General features: G+C 43.5%; 1 long non-coding RNA gene across 2 annotated transcripts in view; it reads left to right on the plus strand.

Annotated features, from left to right (window-relative positions):
• The window catches only part of LOC311437314, a 487,226-nt gene that overhangs the window by 372,922 nt on the left and 101,964 nt on the right, over positions 1-12,340 (plus strand). Inside the window, exon 6 of one of the 2 annotated variants that reach the window (XR_014693401.1) lies at positions 9,780-11,234. The exons of the other annotated variant lie outside the window; for it this stretch is intronic. This is a non-coding gene — a long non-coding RNA (uncharacterized lncRNA). Of the gene's footprint in view, positions 1-9,779; positions 11,235-12,340 lie in introns of those variants that run through there. 2 annotated transcript variants of the gene reach the window in all.

Here is a 12,340-nt window from a genome sequence, read left to right on the forward strand (position 1 = left end):
ACAGAGTGCGAATGGGTCAGGTAAATCACACAACTGTGTTGCTGATGATTGGAGTGAGCAAAACAGTGCTGTGCTCCTGCCATTGCTGCAGCACCTCTGGGTGCCACTTGGAAGAGGGAACACACTGCAGCTGTGAGGAGCAGATAGTCTGGCATTTGGCATTGGCCTGACAGTTGACAGTATCTGTAATACTACACAAAGCCTCCTTTTTTCACAAGCAGTTCCAGATCTGTCTGGAGGAGCTGAGTTAGATTAGCATGCAAAAAAAAACATGCTGCAGTTGAAAGTATGCTTTTGGTGCTGAGGCAGAATCAGCTCTGCCAGACTTGGTGAGAGTGCAGTGTGCTGAGTGCTGGGCAGCAGGCAAAGGGTGCCAGGCACTAAAACTGCTTGATGTAGAAGTTGGGGATTTGCGTTCTGTCGGATTCTGAGCAGGCTTTTGCTTTTTGTGTTTTGCTCTTCAACTCTGAGAGTTTATCTCAATGTAGTTTGTGGTCTGCCTGAAGTCTAGAGTCAGGACTGAAAGGACTACTGAAGGACTTCATTTCCCTATAAAAGTTTGTTCATGGGTATAGGAGTAGTGGAGTCTGAACCTGTTGTCAGTCTGTTCCTAATCTAGCCTAAATAAATCAGAACCAAAAGTTAATCTTGACTGCTCAGCAGGCTGGAAGGTGATTTTGGTGATCTAGTGGTTGCCTAATAGTTGTGTCCATCAGTGTGCTAGTGGTATGTGATATTCCTGACAGTAAGGAAGGCAAGAACTGGATTGACTTTGTTTAGGTTTTTCTACTGTACAATCAGTGCTTGCCTGCCTTATTCCTGAAAATCACTCATGGATTGCATCTCTGAACTGAATGAAAAGAGCTGTCAAAGAACAAGCACGCTTGGGTGAAGGCAGGGAATGGAGATTATGCTGGTGCTGCCCATGGTATTGTTGAAAAATCCTCCTGCTTCCAGTTACAAATAAACATCTCTAATATCAAGTGGTTACGGTTATATTCTATGTAGTTACAGAAGAGGCATCAGAACCAAAATGATAACCCAGGGGAAAAAATGATCCTTTTGTGTTACCAAAGGATAAATTAGGTTGTTAATCAGATACAGATACTTTTAGTTGAACAAGAAAAAATTGTCATTGTGTGCTTACTGCCCTCTGTAAAGCTTTATGTTTGCATTGGATAATGCCTCATATCTTTCTCTGTTCGGTACATACTGGCATTCCATGTTAGATGAAATGCATCTATTTGAACTTCCAAGGTGTCAAGTACTAAGTGAAAAATACAAATTCCTTATCCCCACCTGTTCCTGTTGCCTTAACTTTTTTTGCTAAAATCTTTTCCTCCTGTCTCTAATTCATAGACTGTAGTATAAAAGGTTCCTGCTAAATTCATCAGCTTTGAGTTATCTGTGCTCTTGGTGGTGTTTGCACAGTTCAACTTTACTGATATCCACCTTCATGTATACAGATCTAAAGGATCTGAAAGCACTTTACAGCCTACCAGCTAAATCCTAGATGATAGAAATCTTTCATCCTGGGAAAACCTCCCTTCATTTGATTTGTATCCTTGCACATGACCCAGAGAGGAAGCTGCTGCTATCAGTTGGTGGGCAAGGGTGGGTGGGCATGAAATCCATGAGCTTTCTGTTCCCATCCATTGTCACTTGCAGAGCTGCCTCTTCACAGCAAAAAAAAATAGTAACTGTCCTGTGAATGCAGTTAACTGCTGTCATTCTCAGAGCCTTCCTCATACATAAGCCATATGGCTCATCCACTGCATCTTGCTTTCCCCTTCCCTCCTTTCATTCCACAAAAATAAATTTTTCAGCCCTTTTTGTACTAGCATGATTTTATGTCTGCTTCTTGTGCTGTGGAGATACCAGGCAGAAAGGAGGTAGAAAATGCCAGGGATTTTTAAAGCCAAGAGCTGAGAGAATATCTTCCTACCAGTATATGTAATTGTCTGCACATCACTGATGCTGAAGTTTGCATGTGGCAGTGATGGAGCATAGGTTCCACATGATACATCTCAAACCTTGGATGATACAAAACGAGTGCAAAAATATGATACAAAACGAGTGCAAAAATATTTTACAGTAAGTAGCTATACACATGTAATGCAGGCAGAAATTGATTTTAAAGCAGCTCCGATTTAACAGGGGTAAATTAATTCCATTGTATTACACGTCCATGTACTTTGAAAAAGAAACACAATTTTACATTTACCTTGTAAATTTTATTTTGTATTTACGTGGAAGAACTTTGAAATACTGAATGTCTTCAGAGTAACAAAACAGATAAAACCTCATTTTCTATGATTTTTATCTAGCAAAAGCCCCTCCTAAACAATAATTGGAGCCAGCTGGAGACAGGGGCAGTGAATGACCCTTGTCTACTCATCTGAATATGATGATATTTCAGCTGTGTTTTAATTTGCACCCCAAATCTGGACAAGCCATTTTCCCTTTCTATCCTCCCTAAGTAGAGGGCTAAAGTTTGCTTCCAAGGAGATCTTGGAAATGAAAACACTTTCAGAGTCTGAAGTATGTGGAACTACAAGGCTAGGTTTTACTTCTCATTTTACAAACAATGCATGCAGAAACTTTACTGAGCCAAACTAAACCTGACTAAGCTATTCATAGATGCTGTCACAAATCTGAACATGAACTTTGAGAGAGAACATCGCTGGTGCCTTGTAAAGCTGTCCAAATTTGATAAGTGGTGATCCTTCAGAGAACCACGAACATATATAAATGGTGCTGTGGTCTATTTACTCTTGGTATTGTGTAGTTACAGTGACATTTCTCTTATGATTCAAGTAACCATTGTTAAATCAGTGAATTAATAGAAAGAACAGCTGTGCTACATTGCTAACAGATATTGACAGTCTTGCTGACAGTCGTCTGTCAGGTTTTGATATTAATACCAAAAAACGAGCCTTGGAATCACATTAGTTATTGCTCCTTGGAAGTGCTCTTTTATGACTTGGTGTGCCAACAAGGCAGGGGTAGCAAGGGGGAAGGGAACAGGAGCAGCTGAACTGGAAAGCTGAGCCAAGGAGATGCTGGAGGAGAGAAAGAGAGAAAAGATCTTTGTGGAGAGCTTTGGCTGTATTATTGCATCTTACCTTGCTGTAAGATGGATCTGATTTGTTAAAGGGTGCTGCTATTAGCTCACATCAATAATCTGTAAGTTTTTTTTTTAAAAAAAAAAAAAAAAAAGGCAAGTAGGGCTGTCTTCAAAGAAGTTTGAGGGGCAGAGTGGAGCAGGGGTTCTGGGAACAGGATGATCCCATTCTTTAAGGCCTCTAGTGCTGAGGACCTACAGGAGAAGCCTGTGAGATGGTTACAGAATGAGGGGAGAAAGTAGCAAGTTCTAGCTGAGGAGGTAGCCAGTAAATTTGGGATATTTTGTTTCAATAGACTATCTGGTTTGTGTTATAGGAGGAGGAAATTCCTGCAAACTCAGCATTTGCTTTCCTCCTTTGCCAGGAAGCAAGAGGCAGGCATGTGTTGCTGGGCTCTAAGCCTAATTGAGAAAGTGCTACCTACAAGGTCTATTTTCTGTTCCTTACTTCCTTGTAAATACATTTTCTCAAATGAATCATATTTCTCTTCTACTATATGACAAATCTCATTCCTCTTCATTTTACTCTTATTTTTCTCCTGGGCCTAAGTCAGCCCTACATCTTTGGTGTCTTGTCAATTCTATTTTTCCCAATTTAAAGAGACTTTCATAAACTTATTTTCCTGTGTGTGTGTGAAATCCCACTTTTAAAGCTAACTTGTTCTGCAGTGGCAAGGTAGAGAAAGATGTAAGAAATTTGTTGCACTAGCTGCAGTGGCCTGAAGCCTGCTAATTAGTGCTGTTAGTATTATGTAATTGGTGCTTCTCTACTGGGGAAAAATAGCTTCGGTCCTGCCCAGGAAACTTGTGCTGTATTCCACCAGTAATTTGAGTATGTTGTAGTCTAGGAACAGCAGGTATCTAAGTTGCATTATCAGCATAATGCTAGGACATTCTCCTACCCAGATTGGACCCGTCTGCAGGGTTGCACAGATTAAAGTCCAGCCCTGTTTAATGGAGAGAGAACTACTTATTTTCACTAGGAAATAAAAATGTGAAAATGATTGTCTAATGACTAGGATTTAAAGTGTGACATAGGCCTGATTTGTGTCTCACCAGGAGGAAGACTAGCATCAATTCTCTTAGTAGCTTTTCTCCAGGCATCGACTAGAGCAAGGCTGTAACAATCAGGAGTACAGAATGAAAACTGTGGGTTTGCAGTCTAATAGTAACCCCATCAAATAATTTAAGCTGCAGAGGTGAAAGCAGTCAGGTATTATTTTTACCTATGTCGTGGTTCCGCTCGAGTGGGCAGCCGAGCTCCACCACAGCCGCTCTCTCACTCCCCCTCCTCAAAGAGGAATGGGGAGAAAATATGTGAAAAGGGCTCAAGGATTGAGATAAGGACGAGAAAATCACACAATAATTATTGTAATGGGCAAAACAGACTCGGCATAAGGAGATAGTAAGATTTATTGCCTATTACTAACAAGCGAGAGAAGTGAGAAAACAAAGGAAAAAGCAAACCAAAAGCACCTTCCCCCCCATCCACCCTCTTCCACCTCCTCCCCCCGAGCGGCGCAGGGGAACGGGGAATGGGGGTTATGGTCAGTCTACAGCACTTCTTCTCTGCCGCTCCTTCTCGGTCACTCTCGTCCCCTGTGCTGTGGGGTCCCACCCACGGGATGCAGTCCTTGATGAACTGATCCGGCATGGGCTTCCCACAGGCAGCAGCTCTTCCAGAACTGCTCCAGATATGGGTCCGTACCACGGGGTCCATCCCTCAGGAGAAAACTGCTCCAACCTGGCTCCCCTACGGGCAGCAGCTCCTGCCAGATCACCTGCTCCTGCGTGGGCTCCTCTCCACGGGCTACAGGTCCGGCCCGGAATCTGCTCCGGCAGGGGTCTTCCACAGGCGGCAGCCTCCGTCAGTGCAGGGCCACCTGCTCCACCGTGGTCTCCTCCACGGGCTGCAGCGTGGAACCCTGCTCCACCGTGGTACTCCATGGACTGCAGGGGGACATCCTGCTTCACCATGGTCCTCACCACAGGCCGCAGGGGACTTCTGCTCCGGCGCCTGGAGCACCTCTCCCCCTCCTTCCACACTGACCTTGGTGCAAGGCTGTTCTCCCACTCCCTTGACTCTCCCGGCTGCTGTGTGGCGCAGCGTTTTTTCCCTGTCTTAAATATGCTCTCACAGAGGCGCAAAACAACATCGCTTATTGGCTCGGATCTGGAAAACAATGGGGCCCTTCCCAAACATGGGGCAGCTTCTAGATCTTTCTCACAGAAACCACCCCTATGGCTCCCTGCTACCAAAACCTTGCCACGTAAACCCACTACATTCCACCCCTCGCCTCTGTTAAAAGCATATTTAAGACTACTCACAACATACTATCACTTTACAATTATCACAACAACCTTCACAAACTTCACTTACATCAAAAAGAAAAAAAATTCACCACACCAAAATAAACATAACATCATCACAGCACCGACAGGGTGGACATTTTACACACACACCACCCCTCATCCCTTCACCACACTAACATCTCACAGTTACTGCTTTCTTAAATTCTTCACAACTTGTACATTCCTAACAATCATCCTGCACATATTTTTGCCCGTTACTTCTACTAACTATCATACTTATCTCAAATTCCTCGAGCCCCACGTTGGGCGCCAAAAAAGACTGTCGTGGTTCCGCTCGAGTGGGCAGCCGAGCTCCACCACAGCCGCTCTCTCACTCCCCCTCCTCAAAGAGGAATGGGGAGAAAATATGTGAAAAGGGCTCAAGGATTGAGATAAGGACGAGAAAATCACACAATAATTATTGTAATGGGCAAAACAGACTCGGCATAAGGAGATAGTAAGATTTATTGCCTATTACTAACAAGCGAGAGAAGTGAGAAAACAAAGGAAAAAGCAAACCAAAAGCACCTTCCCCCCCATCCACCCTCTTCCACCTCCTCCCCCCGAGCGGCGCAGGGGAACGGGGAATGGGGGTTATGGTCAGTCTACAGCACTTCTTCTCTGCCGCTCCTTCTCGGTCACTCTCGTCCCCTGTGCTGTGGGGTCCCACCCACGGGATGCAGTCCTTGATGAACTGATCCGGCATGGGCTTCCCACAGGCAGCAGCTCTTCCAGAACTGCTCCAGATATGGGTCCGTACCACGGGGTCCATCCCTCAGGAGAAAACTGCTCCAACCTGGCTCCCCTACGGGCAGCAGCTCCTGCCAGATCACCTGCTCCTGCGTGGGCTCCTCTCCACGGGCTACAGGTCCGGCCCGGAATCTGCTCCGGCAGGGGTCTTCCACAGGCGGCAGCCTCCGTCAGTGCAGGGCCACCTGCTCCACCGTGGTCTCCTCCACGGGCTGCAGCGTGGAACCCTGCTCCACCGTGGTACTCCATGGACTGCAGGGGGACATCCTGCTTCACCATGGTCCTCACCACAGGCCGCAGGGGACTTCTGCTCCGGCGCCTGGAGCACCTCTCCCCCTCCTTCCACACTGACCTTGGTGCAAGGCTGTTCTCCCACTCCCTTGACTCTCCCGGCTGCTGTGTGGCGCAGCGTTTTTTCCCTGTCTTAAATATGCTCTCACAGAGGCGCAAAACAACATCGCTTATTGGCTCGGATCTGGAAAACAATGGGGCCCTTCCCAAACATGGGGCAGCTTCTAGATCTTTCTCACAGAAACCACCCCTATGGCTCCCTGCTACCAAAACCTTGCCACGTAAACCCACTACATTCCACCCCTCGCCTCTGTTAAAAGCATATTTAAGACTACTCACAACATACTATCACTTTACAATTATCACAACAACCTTCACAAACTTCACTTACATCAAAAAGAAAAAAAATTCACCACACCAAAATAAACATAACATCATCACAGCACCGACAGGGTGGACATTTTACACACACACCACCCCTCATCCCTTCACCACACTAACATCTCACAGTTACTGCTTTCTTAAATTCTTCACAACTTGTACATTCCTAACAATCATCCTGCACATATTTTTGCCCGTTACTTCTACTAACTATCATACTTATCTCAAATTCCTCGAGCCCCACGTTGGGCGCCAAAAAAGACTGTCGTGGTTCCGCTCGAGTGGGCAGCCGAGCTCCACCACAGCCGCTCTCTCACTCCCCCTCCTCAAAGAGGAATGGGGAGAAAATATGTGAAAAGGGCTCAAGGATTGAGATAAGGACGAGAAAATCACACAATAATTATTGTAATGGGCAAAACAGACTCGGCATAAGGAGATAGTAAGATTTATTGCCTATTACTAACAAGCGAGAGAAGTGAGAAAACAAAGGAAAAAGCAAACCAAAAGCACCTTCCCCCCCATCCACCCTCTTCCACCTCCTCCCCCCGAGCGGCGCAGGGGAACGGGGAATGGGGGTTATGGTCAGTCTACAGCACTTCTTCTCTGCCGCTCCTTCTCGGTCACTCTCGTCCCCTGTGCTGTGGGGTCCCACCCACGGGATGCAGTCCTTGATGAACTGATCCGGCATGGGCTTCCCACAGGCAGCAGCTCTTCCAGAACTGCTCCAGATATGGGTCCGTACCACGGGGTCCATCCCTCAGGAGAAAACTGCTCCAACCTGGCTCCCCTACGGGCAGCAGCTCCTGCCAGATCACCTGCTCCTGCGTGGGCTCCTCTCCACGGGCTACAGGTCCGGCCCGGAATCTGCTCCGGCAGGGGTCTTCCACAGGCGGCAGCCTCCGTCAGTGCAGGGCCACCTGCTCCACCGTGGTCTCCTCCACGGGCTGCAGCGTGGAACCCTGCTCCACCGTGGTACTCCATGGACTGCAGGGGGACATCCTGCTTCACCATGGTCCTCACCACAGGCCGCAGGGGACTTCTGCTCCGGCGCCTGGAGCACCTCTCCCCCTCCTTCCACACTGACCTTGGTGCAAGGCTGTTCTCCCACTCCCTTGACTCTCCCGGCTGCTGTGTGGCGCAGCGTTTTTTCCCTGTCTTAAATATGCTCTCACAGAGGCGCAAAACAACATCGCTTATTGGCTCGGATCTGGAAAACAATGGGGCCCTTCCCAAACATGGGGCAGCTTCTAGATCTTTCTCACAGAAACCACCCCTATGGCTCCCTGCTACCAAAACCTTGCCACGTAAACCCACTACAACCTAGAAGAAATGTGTTTTGGCTTATAACCTTCAGAAGGACTGGAAAACATTAAGAAAAAAAAATGAGAAATATATTCTCTGCTTATCTTTACCTGTCTGCAGTTACTATTTCTCAAAACTGGTGTGCAATGTACATATCAGACAATAATACTTGAGTGCTGGCACAGCTAGAAAAAAAATCAGATCCATGATTTATGTATGCCATCTTCTAAGACTTCATTTGCCAACCAGCCCAGAACTGAGCAACTAAGCCAGTACCTGAAAACAAATAGTCTATAAAATATCACATGTTGTTCCTGATAACCTTAGTATGACTTGGAAAGTCTCAAGAATTGAGAACTATATTATTAAATGAAAATCATCGACCTTTGACCTTGATGTAACATTAATGGTTTTGGCCTTCGTTGCCTTCTGACTGCTAGAAGAGTCTGCAGTTAAACCAATATGAACTGGTGAAAAAGTTGAGACTTCTGCCTGCTTCTGTGTAAAAGACAAAGCAACTGAGAGCACCTGCTAAAATGCAGTTTCCAGATTCACAAAGCACACCTGTTGTCAAAAGAAGAAGAGACAGAAGAAAGTTTTCTGGTTTTTAAATTATTTAATTATTTTACTAGACACTTGTTTGTTTGTTTTAATTTTCTATTCAGGGAGTCATTGAGTACTTGCATTAAGAGCAGACAGAGCATGTTTAAAGCCTTGGACTGAAACTCTTCCTGCACAAACAATAGAAAACAAATCACCTGAAAGTCACTTCTGCAATGCTAACAAAAAAAAAAAAAAAGCTCTCAGTAAAATCACAGGTACTACCTGGAAAACTTTTGTGCAGATACATCATCAAGAACTTTACTGTATACATATGTACTGCAATTATATGCTAGGTAGACCATTCGAGTAGCATACCCCTTCTGTCCCTCTCTCCACTCCACCCCTGAAAAAAAATAACATGTATACATATATATATAAGATCTGTTTTTACTGGAAAAGCTTATTCTGAGTCTAAGAAGTAAAATTCTACCACTGTCACTGAGGCTAAATTCAAAAGCTTGTCTATAATATTAAATCAATAATTAATATCAAACCAATATTTGACAAAATAGCTTCAGGCAGTCCAGGCTGTGGTACACATTTGTACCAAGGAAGGGCAGTGACACTTTCACTAAGTGAAAACAGTGTCCTTTTGCTGATAAACATCTGTTCATAGGAGTAATTGTGTAATGCAGCTTTGTCATGGAAGCATATAACTATGTAGAGATTGTGTGTGACTTAAAGCTGAGACCATCATTCACAAAACTAAATGATAGTTTTTGTTGTTCACCTTAAAATATACATCTGGGTAATGTGGAATACAAAGCAAGTGAAAAGGTATTGATGTTATCTTTAAAAGCAGAACAAGTTCTTACAAGTCAAGAAATACAAAAACAGTACTGAAAGCTCAACTTGAACTCTGACCTCTTCTATCTTACTTTAAAAGTCCCTTGAACGAGATTTTCTTGCATGTCTTTTGTATTTTCATTTGCTAAATCATGCACAATGCCATGACTCCACTTCTTGCTGTTCGCAGTTTAAACCACACAGAAGAGTGCAACCTGAATAGGGATCATTCATATATGTGGGACCTGAAAGAGTAATTGCTTGATTTTCAAATCCATCTTGAACACCTCAAACCTAACACCAAGACTTGAGAGATTATCCCAATCCGCTACCAGTGGTGTTTGCTTTCAGTAGAGACCAGGGAAACTTTCTTTTCTCTGTATCTGCCTCACATTAATCAGCATATGCTAGGTAATGTCAGGGAAGAAGTATACCAATCAGTACCAATGAGTAGATATTAGCAGTGATACTACCAATTTTCCAAATGTGTATCTCTATGTACTATTTAATTTTAAAATGCATGTATGCAGAAGTGATAATAGGGATATAATAGTATAGATTAGTTTAATGATACTCTTCCCTAAGGGGTGATATTCTTCCTCCTCACCATAGAATAAAACCAATGTTTCGGTGCATGAAGCTGACCTAAATATAGACAACTATTTGTGCACATTAGTGAAATACTTGCTAAAAAGACACAGCAAGGAATCAAAATAGGGCTGTTATCCTTCAATCTAACAACTAACATGTGGCTTGTCATTGTCAAGTTATTTCAGTGCTTAATTCCCTTTGAGATCAAGAGACAGAAGTGAGGCTCCCATTATGTTTCCAAGTATATTCATGTGAGCAATGACAACAGAGATCTGCATGGAGCAAGTTAAAAAATTACAGCAGCTTTCAGGTCATGGTCTCTAAAATTAGGAAATACAGTTTAAACTGAAAATGAAAGCCTAATGCTCTTATGTATAGAGAAACCTTTTATCCATCAGGTAGACACAGGTAGGTGTTACAGGAGAGAACAGAGTTGCTTAGGGAAGGTCGTTCCTGAAGGGCTTTGCTGCCTTAGCTCACCTTTGCAGCTCCTGGTAGCAGTCTGCTCTGCTCTGCCCTACTCCTCAGAGTTTCTTTCACACCTGAAGTGTTGTGTCCAGGTCTGGGCTCCTGAGCACAAGACTGATATGGATTTACTGGAGTGAATTTGACACAGGGCCACAGAAATGAGTAAAAAACTGGAGCATTTTTAATATAAGGAAATTCTGAGTGGGCTGAGACTCCAGCCTGCAGAACAGAAGATTCAGCATAGGGAAATTAAATGAGGGAACAGGACTCTTAGTAATAACTGGTGACAAAAGGCACAACTTAACAACCAGGAGGTTCCCCCTGGACACAGGGAAACACTCTTACTATGAGTGTGGTCTAACACTGGAATAAATTGCCTAGAAAGTCTGTGGAGTCTCCATCCTTGGTGACATTCAAAACCTGACTAGACAGGGCCCTGAGCAACCTGTTTTAGCTGACACTGCTTGAGTTGGGAGGGTTGGAGGAGATGATTTTAAGGCTCCTTCCAACCTAAAGGATTCTGCGGTTCTTGTAAATATAATTTTGTATTTATATGTACATATTCTAAAGAGAAGCATGAAGTTGTAAAGTATCACTGGTAGTGAATTGATGCAACTGAATTATTCCCTTTCACCAAAAATAAATAAATAAATAAACCAGGACCTAAATTTCATGGGATTGTGTAAATCTTAGAATGTGGCATTTTAAGAACAAAATACTCTTCAACCTGGCCTTTGCCAACCTGAAGATTCCCAGAACTTTATTTTTTCCAGAGAAAAGATCTATGTGTACTTTATTTTTCCATGGAGAGGAAGTAGGGGAAGAGCACATGTATGAGTGACATTAATCAAATCACATCCTGCGTTATAGTATGACTTGATTGTGTGCTACCAGAGGATGGAGAATCAGAAAAGAACATTATAGGTGTGGGAGAGGGGTGGGCTTCCACTCGAGTGCTATAATTAGCTGAATGTGAACCCGTGAGCTTGCAACTGCTTTTAGCTCAAATTTTGCTGTTGAAAGGGCAAATAGCACAGCAAGTAAAGGTTTCCTATACTGCATCTATTGGTTGAAGATGTAATACATCAAAGCAGTGCAGAGATGCAATCGTGCAGTAAGCTATTTAAAAAACTTTAATGAACCATTTAAAATAAACTCATTGCAAGGTAATTTAACACCACCACTTTTACAATTAAATATACTATTTTAGCATGCAAATGCAGCACATTAATCGCATGTCAGGATAGAAAATGAAGTGAAACTGAGGGGATTCTGATACATGAAAAGTCATCTCAGTAATTTCTCATCACTTCATGGCACTCTTAAGCGGCATAATGAAAGAATGAATTGATTTAAACAACATTTTGTTGGAGCAATGGGGTTTGCGGAATTAAATTAACTTGATGGTTTGCTGTAAGAGCAGGTCTGCATGGTATTATGTTGTTCTTGAAATTAATTTCTTTTCCTCTCCAGAGTTAGTTTTGTTTGGGTTTGAGGTTGATATTTTCTTTCTTATTTCCACAACATTCACTAAGGAATTCGGTGCGCATCTTTCCACATTTGTCACTTCATTAAAATGTATTTAAAAAAATGCTTACTCAGATCCTTGTTATCAGGTTCTTAAAGATAGGAATCAGCAGCAATTCTGCAAGCAGTTTTATTTCTTGAAAACAATATACAGCTCCTCTTTCT

The sequence above is a fragment of the Aythya ferina genome (assembly GCF_964211825.1).
Source record: "Aythya ferina genome assembly, chromosome: 5".
Taxonomy (NCBI): Eukaryota; Metazoa; Chordata; class Aves; order Anseriformes; family Anatidae; genus Aythya; species Aythya ferina.